The sequence below is a fragment of the Dermochelys coriacea genome, chromosome 19 (genome assembly GCF_009764565.3).
Source record: "Dermochelys coriacea isolate rDerCor1 chromosome 19, rDerCor1.pri.v4, whole genome shotgun sequence".
Taxonomy (NCBI): Eukaryota; Metazoa; Chordata; order Testudines; family Dermochelyidae; genus Dermochelys; species Dermochelys coriacea.
The window spans coordinates 12561764-12580444 of record NC_050086.2 but is presented as its reverse complement, the minus strand read 5'-3'; the positions used below and the strand labels follow the sequence as shown (position 1 = coordinate 12580444).

General features: G+C 42.7%; 1 protein-coding gene across 19 annotated transcripts in view; it reads right to left on the bottom strand.

The window, feature by feature from the left end:
- The window catches only part of EPB41 (erythrocyte membrane protein band 4.1), a 206427-nt gene that overhangs the window by 142520 nt on the left and 45226 nt on the right, over positions 1-18681 (bottom strand). For 4 of the 19 annotated variants that reach the window (XM_038377805.2, XM_043506170.1, XM_043506168.1 and 1 more), the window contains exon 1: positions 14054-14143. The exons of 12 other annotated variants lie outside the window; for them this stretch is intronic. The gene's annotated coding sequence lies outside the window, so the exon portion shown is untranslated. Of the gene's footprint in view, positions 1-14053; positions 14186-18681 lie in introns of those variants that run through there. 3 more of the 19 variants (XM_038377800.2, XM_043506167.1, XM_043506171.1) reach the window with 3 other exon arrangements.

Here is an 18681-nt window from a genome sequence, read left to right as displayed (position 1 = left end):
TGTCTTGGTGGAGACTTGGAGTGGGAGTCCGAGTGGGAACAGTATCAACAACCATGCCGTGATCGGCTGCGGTACCCCCTCCGAAACGAGGACCATTGGCGACACCTGCCGTGGTCCCACAGATAATCGCTCCTTGAGGACTAGCAGTGCCAAGAGTCCCGGCCGGACAGAACCCAGCCAGACAGTCTGATCGGTGTCAAGGGCAATGCACCTGGACTCTGCCCCGAGCGGTCGCTGGGTGGTGAACAGTGTCAGGAACGTTCCCTCGACCGATACCGAGCCGGAGGCGACTGTGGAGATCCCAGCAGCGGCTTGCCTCTGGAGCGTGGAGCCAATATCTGTAGCACTCCTGGCACTGGCATGGACATAACATCCTGGGCTGCCTCGAGGGTTTCAAGCATGGAAGGCATCCGGACATCCAAAGAGGCCAGGATACTCCGCTCAACGCGAGTCAGAGGCCTGGGACCCGGTGGGGGGAGAGGACTGCTCGACATGGGTCTAGCCTCTGTCCCAGATTTCCATTGGTGCCACTGTGAAGAGGGAGTCTTCCTGGGCCTCTTAGCATGCCCCATAAACAGGGAGCGGTCGCGACTGGTCGATGACACCAGAGGGTCGCTGCGTATCGATGCCACAGAACTGGGTACCCATTCGGAGCGGCGTGCTCGAGTCGGAGTCAGCGCAGACTCCATCAGGATGGCTTGGAGCCTAATGTCCCTTTCTCTTTTGGTCCGAGGCTTAAACGACTTGCAAATCTTGCAACTTTCGCTGACATGGATTTTTCGCAAACAGTCTGCGAGCGGGTCACTTCTTGGCATACAACACCTACAAGAGCCTTCACAACTTAAACCCCGGGGCGCGGGGCATGCCCCAGCCCAGGCTTGCTGACTAACTAAACAGCTAACTAACTACAGGTACTAACATTGAACGAACGAACAGTACTGGGGATTGAGCTACAGCAAAGCTGGAGCAGAGTAGTTCTGAAGCACCTCCACTGGCGACAAGGAACTGAGGGTTGGGGGAGCGTGCAGCTCCCCTTATACAGTGGAGGCAGCCACCAATCCAAGGGTCATGGGGGGCTCTCCCCCCCTACAGGTACTGCTAGGGGGAAAACTTCCGGCACCGGTGCACATGGAGAGCGCACACGCCTATTGTGGAATACACAGGAGCAATCATTCGAAGAAGAAAAGGCTAAGATTTTGTCACGGACAATAAAATCACGTAGTAACTAGTAAAAGTCACAGACAGGTCATGGGCAATAAAGAAAAATTCATGGAAGCCAGTGACATGTCCCTGGCTTTTACTAAAAATATCCATGACCAAATGGGAAGCCGCTTGGCAGCTCAGAGCTCCAGGGTGCCCATCCAGAGCTCGGAACTGCAGGGATCCGGGTGGGAGGAGGGCTGCAGGGTACCCCCGCCAACCACAACAGCTCGGAGCTCAGGGGCCCACCATCTCAGGCAGCGTGGGTACCCTACAGCTCCCAGCCACCACAGACTGAAGTCATGGAATCTGTGACTTCCGCAACCTCAGTGACAAAATCATAGCCTTAGTTATGGCTGAGTTTTTCTGATATCTCTTTACCCTGCTTTAACATGTTACATGGGTCATGTTACCATGTATCATGAAAAAGCGATTCATCAAGTCAACGCATATACAGCTACTCAGATAACATGTATAATTGAAAGTTATATTGAAAAAAGTTGGGGTGGATATAAAATGCCAACAACTAACTTACTGAAAAATTGGGTTTAAACACACTAACATTCAGCACAAGTATACAGTATCATTTTCACCATATTCGGGGCCAGAGAGATTGTTAATCCATCACTGTCTAGCCTCAGGACACAAATTCATGGAAACAGGCATTAGTTATATTAGGACTACATGAGAGTAAGCCCCTACAGATGAGGCTGAATTTGCACAAAAGATGAATGTAAACTCTGAGGACAGAACTGTTGAGAAAAAGGTTGATTTTTTTTCCCCGGGGGAGGCGTGAGGGGAAGAGAAAAAGGAAATTATGAGAAGAAAAAAGTATGAAACCAGCAGACAGGAAAGACGTTACCAAAAAAAAAAAAAAAAAAAAAAAAAAAAAAAAGAAAGACTGGCAGCTGGATATAAAGTGAGGAAATAATATAAGCAGCAATACACAAGTAACAAGAACTTGGGGGGAGGGGGAAGAGGGGAGAGAGAGAAAGAGAGCCAAAGTTATAATGTATCCACCTGGAGTTTTTGTTTGTTTTTTTAAACACTTCGGAAAATGGTGCCAAAAAGACTATTAAAAAGTTAGAAGGCTGAAAAAAAAAAAAAAAACACTTAAGTTATCCAGCCCATACACAATACTCCATACAGTATATTTTTCTAGTGACATACAATCTAGTCTAACCTGGGGCTTCCATTCCTACAGCCTGTCAGGGATATTTTCCTTTCTTAATTTTATCCCATTACTCCTGATTAAACCTCCTTGCTCCACACTAAGTAATTCCCCCTCTCTGATGTTCTCACCTGATTTATTTTTTATATATCTTTCTCGTACTCTCTTTGCCTGACAAGGGGCTCACCTACAAAATGTTGTGTCCCAAAAACAGCCGCAAAGAATCGAGTTAGCTAATCAATCAGTTGTGATTAACACAGCATCAGTAACTGATCTTCACAATCATGCCTGAATGCAATATAGTTTCATAGACAAGCCTCTTTTCAGGTATGAAAGGGCATAAAAGCCTGTAGTCAGAACAAGGAAGATTTGTCCCAAATAAATTACCTAGGCTGCCAATTATGAAGGGAGAGCCCCTCCAGTTGGGCTTATTAGGCAGCAGCAATAGAAGAGGTAGTGAGAAGCTTGGGAAGAATAGAATCTTTCTCCAGCTAGGGCTGGAAGTGGGAGGAAGCAATACTTTGTTTTAAAAACCCTACTGACACTAAAGAGTACTGAAGAATCTGGGAATTTGAGACCTAGAGGCGACTCAAGAGTGTCAGTGCCAGACATCTCAGCACGCTGTGAAGTGCTGTAGAGTCATGTCTCCATTTTAATCATTTGTGAGACAGGCTACACACATTTAAGCCTTAACCTTTCCTTATGAGTCCTCTCCAGCAGAGTGTTGTGGCTTTTACGTTAGGCTAGCCAAAGGCTTATATGAAAAATGTAGGACACGCCCCCCCCCCCACCCCCAACAGCAGCAACCAAGTAAAAAAATCTCAGCAATGCTTTTAACAGCTGAGCTCCTCTCATCTCATCTCCCCGAAATGCCATATCAGTTTCTGGCTAATATGTATGTGAAAAACATTTCAAGCCCCAAACAGGAAACGCACATTTTTATTTTATGTTAGTCTCACAGTAGAATCATATAATATCAGGGCCGGAAGGGACCTCAGGAGGTCATCTAGTCCAACCCCTTGCTCAAGGCAGGACCAATCCCCAACTAAATCATCCCAGCAAGGGCTTTGTCAAGCCTGACCTTAAAAACCTCTAAGGAAGGAGATTCCACCACCTCCCTAGGTAACACATTCCAGTGCTTCACCACCCTCCTAGTGAAAAAGTTTTTCCTAATATCCAACCTAAACCTCCCCTACTGCAACTTGAGACTATTACTCCTTGTTCTGTCATCTGCTACCACTGAGAACAGTCTAGATCCATCCTCTTTGGAACCCCCTTTCAGGTAGTTGAAAACAGCTATCAAATCCTCCCTCATTCCTCTCTTCTGCAGACTAAATAATCCCAGTTCCCTCAGCCTTTCCTCATAAATCATGTGCTCCAGCCCCCTAATCATTTTTGTTGCCCTCCACTGGATGCTATCCAATTTTTCCATATCCTTCTTGTAGTGTGGGGCCCAAAACTGGACACAGTATTCCACATGAGACCTCAGCAATGTCGAATATAGGGAAACGATCACATCCCTCAATCTGCTGGCAATGCCCCTACTTATAAAGCCCAAAATGCCATTAGCCTTCTTGGCAACAAGGGCACACTGTTGACTCATATCCAGCTTCTCATCCAATGTAACCTCTATGTCCTTTTCTGCAGAACCGCTGCCTAGCCACTCAGTCCCTAGTTTGTAGAGGTGCATGGGATTCTTCCGTCCTAGAATGCAGGACTCTGCATTTGTCCTTGTTGAACCGCATCAAATTTCTTTGGCCCAATCCTCTAATTTGTCTAGGTCCTTCTGTATCCTATCCCTACCCTCCAGCATATCTACCTCTCCTCCCAGTTTAGTGTCATCTGCAAACTTGCTGAGGGTGCAGTCCACGCCATCCTCCAGATCATTAATGAAAATATTGAACAAAACCGGCCCCAGCACAGATACTTGGGGCACTCTGCTTGATACCGGCTGCCAACTAGACATGGAGCCATTGATCACTACCCGTTGAGCCCAACAATCTAGCCAGCTTTCTATCCACCTTATAGTCCATTCATCCAGCCCATACTTCTTTAACTTGCTGGCAAGAATACTGTGGGAGACCGTGTCAAAAGCTTTGCTAAAGTCAAGGAATAACACGTCCACTGCTTTCCCCTCATCCACGGAGCCAGTTTTCTCGTCATAGAAGGCAATCAGATTAGTCAGGCATGATTTGCCCTTGGTGAATCCATGTTGACTGTTCCTGATCACTTTCCTCTCCTCTAAGTGCTTCAGAATTGATTCCTTGAGGACCTGCTTCATGATTTTTCCAGGAACTGAAGTGAGGCTGACTGGCCTGTAGTTCCCCGGATCCTCCTCCTTCCCTTTTTTAAAGATGGCCACTACATTAGCCTTTTACCAGTCATCCGGGACCTCCCCCAATTATCTATGGGTTTATTTGCAAAGTCCCTTCCTAGTTTCTTGCTATACATGTTTACTTCCAAATTATTTTATGCAATGTTGTCGAAGCTCGCTCTCTCCCAGAATATTAGAAAGACAAGGTGCGTGAGGTACCATCTATTATTGGACCAACTTCTTTTGGTGAGAGAGAAAAGCTTTTGGTTTTAAACATACTTGTGTAAACGCTAAAGCTTGTCTCTCACCAACAGAAGTTGGTCCAATAAAATATATTACCTCACCCACCTTTTCTCTCTACTTTTAAATTGGCAGTTAAAAGCAAGAATGATAATGATAAAAATCATTAACCACCTTCCTTAATTCCACCAACCTAGGAAGTGAGAGATTGGGGTAAAAGGGGGAATGGAGGTCTGCTAATTGCAGGTTTCAGAGTAGCAGCCGTGTTAGTCTGTATTCGCAAAAAGAAAAGGAGTACTTGTGGCACCTTAGAGACTAAAATTTATTTGAGCATAAGCTTTCGTGAGCTACAGCTCACTTCATCGGATGAAACCAAATTCATCCGATGAAGTGAGCTGTAGCTCACGAAAGCTTATGCTCTAATAAATTTGTTAGTCTCTAAGGTGCTACAAGTACTCCTTTTCTTTTTGCTAATTGCAATATCACTGTTAAGTACTTCTTTCCACCTTCTATCAACAAATGTCAGAATATATGCTGCAAGCAAAAAGAAAAGGAAAGGGAGACCAGATGCAGGTACATAACCATTTCTTGCATACCCCTAGCAAGCATTCTAATATCAGAGCTTGAATTTCAATTTTGTCCTGGATGTAGGGGAAAAAGTTGTCTCCTACATTTTTTCCGAGTGACATGGTAGGAATTCAAAAAAAAAAAAAAAAAAAAGACAAGATATTATGGAGTTTCTTTTGTTTACCAAAAGAAATGGGATCCATATCTGAACTCAAAACACAAGCACACTAAAATGAAACAATTCACTTATTTTCTCTCCCTATTTTCAGTTTTCCCTTCCCTAAACTTTATAATGCATTCCCTAGAGCTCCGGCATATTTTTAGTATGAAATGTCTACTCACCTTAATGTGCATACCTACATACAGCATTATGTGGGTGTATGAAAACAAAGTAGCATATCAGCATAAAGACACATTTGGGCTGAAATTTTACAGGGTATATGTCTGACAGACTATTTTTGAAAAAGGTCAGTCAAAATGATTCAGCCATTTCAGAGAACAAGGCTAGTGAAAAGATATACTGCTTTGCCTATATTTAAAAAAAAATGCTGGCAATGTTTTCTTTGAGAAGTTTTATAGACCCCATGCTATGGAGCAGACACACGGTTTCACAACAGGGTGTCGTGTGTCAGGGATATGCCTTTTGCCATCCTGGTGAAAAATCCGCCCAAATTTGGTCAAGTTATAAAAAAGTCTTGTAGGTTTGATTCCCCCAAAATTCTGTCTGTGCTGAGCACAATCTAGTCTGAAGCTAAGCAGGACGTTGCCAGCTGCTCCAGCCATCCTAGATTTGGACACAGGAAGGCTCTCTCTCATGCACTCAGTGACCCCTCCCCACACACACAGGGTTCGCCTACACTGCAATTAAAAACCCAAAGCTGGCCTGTGCCAGATGACTTGGCTCGGGCTAAGGGGCTGTTTAATTGTGGTTTAGATGTTCAGGCTCAGGCTGCAGCCCAGGCTCTGGGACCCTCCCACCACACAGGGTCCTAAAGACCAGGTTCCAATCCGAACCCAAACATCTACACCATAATTAAACAGCTCCTTAGCCCAAGCCCAGCAAACACAAATCATCTTACACATGCCAGGCTGTCTAACTGCAGTGTAGACATACCCACTAGGCCCAGGGAGCACAGAGGCAGCTGCTTCATTTGAATGCACAGACAAGAGCTGGACCCTGTGGGGGGTATAGAAAGACGACAGACTTAAGGCTAGTGTGGCAAGAGAGCAAAAGGGAAACTGGACTGGAAGCCAGGAGTAAAGGAGATTGAGACTAGCCAGGCAAAGAAACTAGGAGCTAAGGAAGGAAGAGACTGACATCGGAGCCCCAGGGGAGGACAGAAATAAGACATGATCGCATACTAGTTTTTCACCACAGGAATCCTGTCTCATTCAGTACACAGCACGAACAGTACTCACTGAGTGAGCAGCCATTACATATTTTATGTCATTGGTCAATATGTGGCCCCATGTATTATTTACTGCCTACTACTCAAACCCTGTCCTCATGACAAAATTATTAAGTTTCCTCATAGGCTTTTTATGGCACTCATCGATATAGTATCCATATATTTCAAACATTAATTTTCACAAAATCCCTGTGAAATGAATATTATTCCCATTTTACAGACAGGGAACTGAAACCCAGAGAGATTAAGGTCAAAAGTATCCACTAATTTGGGGTGCCCAGTTTGAAATACCTATGACTTGATTTTTCAGAGTGTGTACCATTATATGGCACTTCATATGTTCAAAACACAGCTTGCATTGACTTCAGCTGCAGCTGTATGTTCTCAGCACTTCTGAAAAAATCACACAGAGTCTCAAGTCAGACACCCCAAAAGTTAGGAAAATGCAAATAAACCAAACTTTTCAGAGGTGGTCACTAAGTGACTTGTTCATCACCACACAGGAACGCAGAGGCAGGGAGGGATAGATTCTGCAGGGCACCACTCAACTGCCTTAACCACAAGATCATCCTTTCTCATCCTGCAATCCCCTGCCTCATTCGCGACACACATTCCAACTTCTCGAACAAATAAAGCAGAAGTTGTACAGACAAGTCATCTTCACTACGCAACTTTGATTCATCCCCGGGACAGGTCATTCCTGTGCACTGAATGAAGCAGGAGTTTTGTGGAAAAAATAGCAAGTTATCATGCAATTAAGAACATATAATGCATACACACAAGAGGGCTGAATTAAGGTTGCACAGACAACTGCAATTATGGCATATCCTACTTTTGATTCCTTGACTTTGCAACCTTAATAATGTTCTTTAGCAGTTTTGTGTACAATACATAAAAAATTTAATATAAGATGCCTATACAGGACAATTTGAGACTATCTAGCCACTCTAAATCAGTCAGTCCACCTCCTTCCTAAAAGCACTGCCCTCCCATGTCTAAGTTGGCTACACGAGGTCAGAATACTGAGGAACTTTATTCTACTGTTATCTATAAGAACAGTTCAAGTCAAAGACAATAGAAGATATACAAGTTGGCAGAACTAAGGCTAAACAAGCTGATGACCAGAAAGATTATTAGAACTGTTTTCTAAATTAATAGTCCAAATTTTACCTAGTAGTCCTTGCTGAATTGTTTGAATATCATTTTGAATTATATGGGCCACAACTCCACAATCAGCTCCAGAGTGTAATGCAAAAAAAAAAAAAAAAAAAAAAAAAAAAAAACATAACCATTTTGGTTCCCTAAATTCTCAAAAGGCACTTTGTGCTTTCAGGAGAATGGGCAATCCACTGGAATGTCTACACATACTGGTTCAGATTTTTCTTCCATTCAGAAGGAGAAATGTTAGTTCAAGTGTTGAATCTGCCAGAAAGCTTGGGGGATTTTAAAAAAAAAGTGACATCACAAGGCGTTCATCTCCAACAACAGATGGGAGAAACCACTCTTCAAATATACATGCGTGGGAGGAAGAGTATACAACATCACGTGATGCAGACAGATTATTCCTTACTGTCACTGAAGTCTTCTAATATCAGAAGTGCCCTGCAGGTTGTAAGCTTGCTGCAGTGATTATGCTTTCACTACACATGAGTGACAACAGAAAGGAGAGATATTCAAAGTAAGCAAAATGTTTGATGTCCTTCATCTGAGCAGATATAAAAATTAAACAAGTCACTGTGCAATATAGGACAATGCAAATTACACTTAAAATGATAATATTGGATATGTTTGCTCTATGTAAAATGTATTTTAAAGATAAAATGACTAACAGGATTACATAGGGATTTACCATAAAAGTGGTATATCAAAATCCCAGCAAAATCCTGTATGAATGTGTCCTGCAAGAGCACATCAATCTAAAAACAGAATCTTGTCCCAGTCTAAAAGACGTATGTCTGCACAAAAGTATTAACTTTTTGATTTTCACACAAACCAATATTTGTGTTATGCAAGTAACAGTTCATAGTAAACAGAATACAAGTGTAAACAACTGATAGAACGTAAAGACAAATTGTAATAATATTATCTGGATTCACTACAAACCACAGGCATTCCTATCTAATCCATTTGATGGACAAAGATAACTCCTGTCAACACTGCATCCCATTGCTCTTCGCAGCTTTAAGTTATCTTCCTATTAATCAAAGCAGTGCAACAAGTGAGAAATATACCACATTATAATGGACAGCAGCTATAAACCATCACAAAGCTCATCTTTATCCACACATTCAGCCGATGACATAAAACTAAGGTGAAATAAAGTACATAGAAAGCACATCACCACAAACAAAGTAGGCTTCAATCTGAAATGTAAAAACTTCACATAATACACTCCCTAAAGAGCCTTTGATTTCACAAAGAAGAAAGAGACCAAAAGTTTGAAAACCTTTTATTCTATTTGGTATTTTTCTAACATTTTCAAAAAACTATGTTGAAATTAAACACAGCCCGGGAAGTTTCAGAGGAGCTGGTATGTCTCTAATGAAGTCTGAGGCAGGAAATAAGGTTACAATGGGAGGCTGGATTAATCGTTAATCTATGGCAGGACTAGTATGCCCCCCCCAAAATGAACCTCTCCTCTTTAAAATAAAGTGTTCCACAACATCTCAGATTTCTTACCATTGTTTTTCAAATTCATGGTGAAAAGCAATTTCAGCACACATTAGTCAACTCCCAGTAGAGCACATCCAGACATTAACCTAACCCAAAAAAGAAAAGGAGTACTCGTGGCACCTTAGAGACTAACAAATTTATTTGAGCATAAGTTTTCATGAGCTACAGCTCACTTCATCGGATGCATTAGGTGGAAAATACAGACTTGATTAGCAACGTCTTCCGAGCAGGACACTCATTTTGACAGGATTGTTTAACGTTTGTAATTGACAGAGAAGGCAGGAAAATTAAAAAACCAAAACCTCAGAGATGTTCCAATAAGCCTCTTTTACAGACTAGCCTCCTTTTAGTCTGGGACCAGCAATCATTCACACCACCCTCCATTTTGTCTTCAGCTTGCTCAAGAGAGAGCCTCTTTTAGGTATCCTTTGGGGGTGGAGAGGCTCTCTCTTGAGCAAGCTGAAGACAAAATGGAGGGTGGTGTGAATGATTGCTGGACCCAGACTAAAAGGAGGCTAGTCTGTAAAAGAGGCTTATTGGAACATCTCTGAGGTTTTTGTTTTTTGTTTGGTTTTTTTTTTTTTTTATTTTCCTGCCTTTTCTGTCAATTGCAAACATTAAACAATCCTGTCAAAATGAGTGTCTTGCTCGGAAGATGTTGCTAATCAAGTCTGTATTTTCCACCGAATGCATCCGATGAAGTGAGCTGTAGCTCCCGAAAGCTTATGCTCAAATAAATTTGTTAGTCTCTAAGGTGCCACAAGTCCTCCTTTTCTTTTTTGCGAATACAGACTAACACGGCTGCTACTCTGTAACCTAACCCAGTGTACACATATAGGTTTATTATTCTTTTAGTTAATACAGACCAGGCAAAAATTCTCAAAACCTAAACAGCAAATTTCAAGGGCACATCAGCACACACCAGATGACCAGCAAAAATAGAATCACATCCCTCTGTCCTCCAGAGGTCTGATTAGATTTTGCTAGTCAAGGTGAATCAATGGTCTTGCCACCATTTTAAAAGCTCAGTTTTTTGCATGATCATGTTCCAAGAAGGATCATTTCTTGTACCCATCATCTCTGGTATGTTCTCTCTCTTGGAACTCCAATTTCTGGGACTCTTTCCAATAAACAAAGATGTAAACAACATCATAGTAAAAGGTTGACAGAGCAAACTGCTTTGTGGAAAACAAAGGTATAATGCAAATTTGTGCTCACAAATAGTCTCTTCAAAGCAAATCCATTTAATGTAGAAGGTGTCAATCCATTATCTTGCATTTGAATATGGATCAGACAAAAGCTGTGCTTGATAATCTTCTAAATAGACTCTATCCTGCCACACTGCTAGCATGTTTATCATATTGCAAGGAATTAAGTTTTCACTGTTTGGATTTCTTGGTTTACAAGTAAATACAATCTCCTGAAGGACAGCTCTATTTCATGACTCACGTGATCTAAAATATCAGTACAGCATTTAGCTTCTAAAGATCACTCTGACACTTGTGTGCATAAGTACAGAATCTCATTACATATGAGAATCTGCCTGTTATATCAAATTATCTATAGCATTGAAGTGTCCTACGGTTTAAAGCCTCTTATTACTGTACAGTGATTCTTTGATCACTTATGACTGTATTTTTAAGTATGGTTGCTTACCAGGGAAATGGCATAAAATCTCAGGTACACATCTACTATAACTTTGAATTTACTCAACAGGGTAATAACTAAAAGAATAAGGTGTGACATAACAGATGGATTCTTCAGCCTTGCAAATTCAAATATAGCCAACTGAAAATATCACATCGACTCATACAAATGCCATTTTAATGCACAATAGCTGCAGTAATTATATATATTAGATGTAGACCTGGGGTAAAATGACTTAGGAGTTTAAATTACTTTTGAAAATTGGATTTATGAGTATAAGTCGCAGGCACTTTTGAAAATTTTACCCTACGTCCCACAATTAAATGGCTCATTTCTGATACATGTTTGTTTTTAAACTACAATCATGAAGATTAGATAAACAAAACAAGTAATTCCTGTTTTTCCAATTCGGAATGGTGAATGCAAGTAGCAAACAAAAATAGGTGGATTTGCCTTTGATTAAATTTAATTTGTTAATAAAATAAATATCTTTCGTTATATTTGTTAACTACTTGGGAATTTTGTTTTCAGAGGGGAGCAGAGAGAACAAAGTGATTTATCCATATCTAACTGTAGCAAGAGATGTTTATCTGAAGTTTATAAAAATGTGCCTTGACAGATATTTAGTCATGAGACACTAAAGAACCCAAGCCTTCTTTCTTATTGATGGCATGCCACAAGAGTAGAAACCTGCGAGAAAACCTCAGTGCTTTTTGAGCATCTGTTGCATCTTAAAATTTCCCAACCAAAGAAATTATAGGTTGGCATAGTCCTTATACGAAATAAAGTAATGGATTCAAGCATTCACGTGTTCCTTCAGTCCACTAATGGTTTTCCCAATTCAGAGGCAGCACCCAAGTCCAACACACTTAGCAGCTGGAATTTTCTTATTAATTTAGGATAATATCATTAAAGAAAACTCAAACAGCTGGCACAACTGACAAAGCTCCCAATGAAGTCAAGATAAAGTGCATATCACTGAGCCTGTGTAAAATAAGGTTTCTAAAAAGCCATCTTTTCTAGAAAAAGCATTCTCTCCAAATATAAGCCATCTTGTGCACTTTGCTAAATCACATGACATTATATTTTGGTGGCATTTCCAGAATAAGGACTTGAACATTCATCAAGACAGAAGTGCAGTAATTGTTTATAAAATATGCATATTATCTTTAGATCGATCATAGAAGCATCTAAAAAGGTTTCAACCAGGTCATAGCCCCACTCTGCACTGTAAAAACATTGTGGTAGTCCCTGCCCCATAGGGCTTAGAAGAAATCTCTTATGAACAGAAATGTTTCAGAAACAAGATGTTTGAGTGATTTATAAGCCTATTGGTTTATTTTTAATTAAAATACACTTAGCTGAATATCATACGCATGGAGACATTATTTTAATAAAGTGAGTGGCAGTATGAAATTCTACAAACATTTGTTACTTTCTGTGCTAACATTTAAAAATTAGAGTTTTATTTGGCTTTTGTTCAGCTACCATAACACTGGCAAACTAGTGCAAAATAAATTAAGATTTAAAAGGAACATAATTTACTTGAAATCTAGTCAATTAAAAAAAGTTACAAGCAATTGCTGAGACTATATGTACTCCTGATCCTGAGTGCTTTTGGGAATTTCTGTAATTGTACAATGAGATATTTTTAAAAATATACTCTTACCTGTTGCTTTACCCAAACTATAAGGAAAGTGATCACACAAGTGAAACTGGCTAAACACATAGTGCCATCACATGCACAAAATGAAGGGGGGGGGGGGACCTCAAGTGTTTCTTTTCTTCTATTCCAATGCTACTTGAAACAACTGTCGAGATAATTTTCAGGCAGATGTGTGATTTTTAAATTGATAATGTCCTTTTGAAATTGTTTTAGTTTTAAATGCTAGTATTCACTTTAAAAAAAACCCCTCTTAATTGCAGAATGTCCCTTTAACATGAACAGAAGCAAATCAAGCAATATTTCAGACCAATCAAGCCCATGACTAAAAGCAGGATGCAACACACGGAGATTGGTTTTAACCCTTTGATCACTAAAGCATTCAAAAATTAATCCCATGTGTAAGCTTTTTTTTTTTTTTTTTTTTTAAAAATTAAAATAAAATAAAAGCAAAGGCGATTTTCTCTGTAGGCAGGGTTCATGCAAAACAGCTTCAGTAACAATAGTACCTGCTCCACCATCACAACGTTCAATTCAGCTAATCTACCAGGCCTGCATTGATTTTGAAATCTCTTCCTCTCGGAGCTCCAACAAATTGACGGATTGTGTTCTGAGATTTTTTTTTTTTCCCCCCCAAACCTTTCACCGCCATATCTTCCTTCCCACCACCATCCTCCTGCATCTCCCAACCCACCTCCCTCCCCCACAATAGACTCCCGGAGGTTAGAAATAGGAAACACCTACTGATTCAAGGCATCCATCCCTCTGCAAACGCAGGAAAGCCTCTGCTTCAGAAAGGAGGAAGGACACACACAGCACCTCATCTTGACCATCTCCTCCTCCCCCCTTAACACCTCGCCTCCCACCACTCCCGCGCTCACACCGCTTCGGTCCCCTATGGACTCACCAAATCTTCCCTCCCACAGCTCTATGCCACGCTCAGCCCCACGGCAGCTCCGTGCCCCCCCCCCCACGCTCACCTGCCCCCCCCCCGCGCGAGACCCCCCCCCTCACCGCACATGCCCCAGGCCAGCCCCCTGCACCCCCCTGCGCCCATGCAGACCCCGCAAGCCCCCCTGCGCTGACCCTTCTAGGCTGCTCCCTCCCCCTTGTACCCACGGCCCCCCCCCCAGGCCGCTGCTCCCCAAGCCCACTACACGCCCCCGTACCCGGCCGGGCGGCCTCTCCTCACACACCGGGGCGGGACAGCGGGGGACCCCGCCGGCTCCAGGCGCGCCGCTGTCTCCTCAGCCGCCGGCGCCAGACCCCGCGCCCCCTCCCCCCAATAACATAGTAGTAAGTGTCTATTGGCCGGGCAGGGAAGGCGGGGGCGCCGCCGGCTCCGCCATTGGCTGCTGGGAACCCGCGGCTCCCGGAGGAGGGGGGAGGAGCGGCGGCGGCGGCGGCGGCGCCTCGTGCACGCGAGGAGAGCGGGGCGCGCTGAGGGGGAGCCGCGGAAGCGCGCAGTCACAGAGCGGGGCGCGCCCCCCTCACAGGACAGAGGGAGGCGGGGCCCTGTGCCCCACTCCGAGCTGGGGAGAGGGGGGGAGGGGCCCTGTGCCCCACTCACAGGGGGGGGGGCGCTGCTGTAACGCTCCCTCCCGGACAGGGAAGAGGACTCCCTTTCCCTACTGAAAAACGGGATGGAGGCAGCGAAGTAAAACCGCCCCCCCGCCCGGCAGCTCCCGCTTCTGCCCAGGCCCTTCCCCGGGCCTGATAACGAACCAAAAAAGCACCCATATTACCCCCCCCCTGCCCTCCTCCCGGTTACTCAGCCCCGGGCACATGGGACCACAGAGAAGCTGCCAAAGCCATTTGGGCCGGGTACCCCTATAGGCATTAAGGGGAAGGACTGCAGGATATGGAGCCTGAACCCTAACATCTGGCCCAGCTCAGTACTTGTGACAGGAGGGGGTCCATTGCCATGGTGCTCCTCTCACACGCACCCACACATTCAGGGCCTGACCCGGTACACTTGAATTCAACAGATCTGTCATTGCCTTTAGCGTACCTTGGCTCCCTTCGCTTCTGAGCCTTCCTAACATTGCGCCTGCACCTCTTTAATCAAATCCTGACTTCACATCAATCTTTGTTCCATAGACTGGGGGGGGGGGGGGGAGAAAACCCACAACCATGTAGTTACCCAGGAACTCTACTCAACCTCCACCCAAAACTGGAGCCGACAACACTTGGGCATTGTATACAGCACAGCTATATCAGTCTGGAATCACACCTCTTCTCATCCCTGCCTTACATAGCTACGCCAGCAAAAGCCTGTAGCAGAGACAGTTATACAGGCAAAACTGCGCTTTTACTCATATTGCTTGATGGGGGGGTGGGGGGTAGCATACCATTGCAAAGCACAGCTTTGGCAATACGGTATACTAGTAAAGGAATAGAGGTAAAACGCTTCTAGTGTAGACTTACCTATACTGGAAAGTTGTACTGCTTTAACTATACTAGCATAGTTTCGCGGTACAACCCTTGTAGTATGGACACGGTTGTATTAGTACAAAAATACTTCATCTCTGGATGCAGTTAGACTGGTAAAGTCTAAAGCTTACAAATGGATGGGGGGGGGGGAGGGAAATCACATCCTTAACCAACATAGTTATACCAGTAAAATATTTATGTTTAGACCAGACTTAAATTAAAAAAAAATAAAAAATAGGACACTCAATACCAGTAGTTATTTCAGTGCAAGTTGGTAACTACAACTCATTTAGTTATTTCAGTTTGTTTGTAGACAAGCCTCCATTTAGGTGACAGAACCAGTTGGATGCAAATCCATGTCTAGGAATAGTCAGAAACAGACTTTTCTTCTCTTGGGCTCTGTGGCATGACGCTGCACGACATGCAAGTTACTAGCAACAGACTGTTTCATGTCACTGAAAAAGTCACAGACAAAGTCCCCACAGGGAAAAGCCCTTTATGAAAAATATGCTCCTGTCTATGCATATTAATAGCTGGGTCTCACAAAAGCAGACCTTCCTGAAGTCAGCTATTAGACCATATTGTATACGCTATAGGACCATATTGTATATGCCAGTGCTATAGGAATGGATGCCTTTTGAGTACTTCAACTAGATACATCATCTAATCCCAGCTCCTTTAAATCTCTGCTCTAACCCACAACAAACACTGTTCTTTAAGACGAGGTTGAAATGACATGATTACTCCCACTGCTACAGCTAAGAGGATAAAGAGGAAGTGTTTATAAGGTAGGGGAGGAGTAAGCAAAAGAATAGCTTTAGAACATTTCAAATACAAATACATAAAAGAAATATCCATCAGAAGGGTTTCTCAATTTGTGCGTCTTAAATCAGAACAAACTTTCTACAGTATCCCAGATTTTAAATACAACTTTCTCTATGAAAAAACAGAAAAATGTAGTGTAGTTCAGATACATGGAGCTATTCTCCCATAACAATCTACAAAAGCAAAACATTTTTAAAGATATAAAACAAAGGCCATTAAGTAAGAAATGGAAGTTACTGTGTCCCCAATCATCCAAACTTTGCTTTTAATATATATCTTTACTAACTCAATTAAAACCCCTGGGGGGGGGGGGAAGAGAGGGAGTACTTGTGAAACAAGCAAACTTTTTTTAAGCAAGGTTGTCATAAAATAAAGGGAAGGCTAACCACCTTTAAATCCCTCCTGGCCAGAGAAAAAAAAACACCCTTTCACCTGTAAAGGGTTAAGAAGCTAAAGATAACCTTGCTGGCACCTGACCAAAATGACCAATGAGGAGACAAGGTACTTTCAAAGCTGGAGGCCGGGGGAAAAAGGGTTCTCTCTGACTGAGTTGCTTTTGCCAGGACCAGAGCAGGAATGCAGGTCAGAACTCCTGTAAAGGGTTAATAAGCAATCTAGTTAGATATGCGTTAGATTCTGTTTTGTTTAAATGGCTGATCAAATAAGTTGTGCTGAATGGAATGTATATTCCGGTTTTTGTGCCTTTTTGTAATTTAAGGTTTTGCCTAGAGGGATTATCTATGTTTTGAATCTGATTACCCTGTAAGGTATTTACTATCCTGATTTTACAGAAGTGATTCTTTTACTTTTTCTTCAATTAGAATTCTCTTAAGAACCTGATTGCTTTTTCCATTGTTCTTAAGATCCAAGAGTTTGGGTCTGTGTTCACGTATGCAAATTGGTGAGGATTTTTATCAAGCCTTCCCCAGGAAAGGGGGTGTAGGGCTTGAGGGGATTTTGGGGGGAAAGACGTTTCCAAGCGGGGTCTTTCCCGGTTATATTTTGTTAGACACTTGGTGGTGGCAGCAATAAAGTCCAGGGACAAAAGGTAAAATAGTTTGTACCTTGGGGAAGTTTTAACCTAAGCTAGTAAAAATAAGTGTAGGGGGGTTTTCATGCAGGTCCCCACATCTGTACCCTAGAGTTCAGAGTGGGGAAGAAACCTTGACATGGTGGCAGAGTGGTGGGATTAACTTGAAATCAATTTGAGATTTTTTGAACCAGAAGCACAGATTTTAAAAAAGGACATTTTTTTCCCCTTTGGGTTGCTGGAAAGCAGGCTTTAAGCTGAAAGCAGTTAGAGGGGTTTTTTGTCTCTGCTTGGGGGCCAGAGCAGAGACAAAAGGAAATTGGTCTTTTGTGAGCTGGAATTTTCTCTACCTAAAGGCAGGGTAGTTAACATCCTGCAGGGAAATTCACAAGTCTTCACAGACCTGGAGAGGTATTTTTTTTAGCTAAGAGCAAATAGAGGGGTTTTCTATCTATTTGCCTGGAGATAAAAGGTGTTGGCCTACAGAAAAATCCTTAAAAAAAAAACAAACCACACTGAATCACTATCAGAGAACATAGGTATCCGGTTACAGCACAACCTATATATATTTTTTTTTTTTGACAAGTCAAATTTTTGTTTGTTTGTTTTTATTTCTATCTCTCAGGTGTAAAGTTAATTAAAAACAGAGAGGCTAACATGACAGAAACCAAGGCACAACACAAATTGGAGTTAACCAGACTGGAGGCAGTGAAAGAGGCAGAAAAATCCCTAGAGGCTGCCCATAGGAGAGCTATGGAGGCAAAGGAAAAAGAACTGGAGGCAAGGGAAAAAGACGGAGAAGATAAGGGCTGAGCGGAATCTATTGGATAACCCTAACAATCCTTCCCCAACAATCCACAAAGGGGAGCGACTATGTCCACAGTATGATGAATCCAGTGATATTACTGAATATTTTCTCACTTTTGAGAGACTGTGCACGCTCCATAAAATTTCTGAAGCTCACACGATGACCACATTGGTCACAAAATTGACTGGAAGAGCTCTGGACATATTCAATAAGATGCCTATTGATGAGGCTTCTGACTATAACAAGTTCAAGGATTTGGTTTAAAGCAATTTTAAATTACATCTGAAACGTACAGAGTAAAATTTCGAACCCTTAAGAGAGGGTCTGGACTAGGTAATGTGGCTTATCTAAGCCAGATGAAGGATCTGTTAGATAAATGGGTCCAAGGAAGGAGTGTCACTAGCTTTAACGGAATGTGTGATTTCATAGCTCAGGAGCAATTCCTGAATATGTCCAAGTAGGAAATAAAACAGTGTTTTATGGGATAAGGAAATGGACTCAGCAGAAAGTCTTGCTTCTTATGCTGATCGATACGAGCAGTCCCAGACCGCCAGAGAGGCGGGGCAAGCTGGAACAAAACGGATGGAGGGAGGAGAGAGGAACAACCCTGGTCACAGTTGGAGCAGATACCGGAAGAGACACCCTCAGACCACCCCCTATCACTGGGGGCAGCCCAAGGCCCTACTACACACCAAAGAATA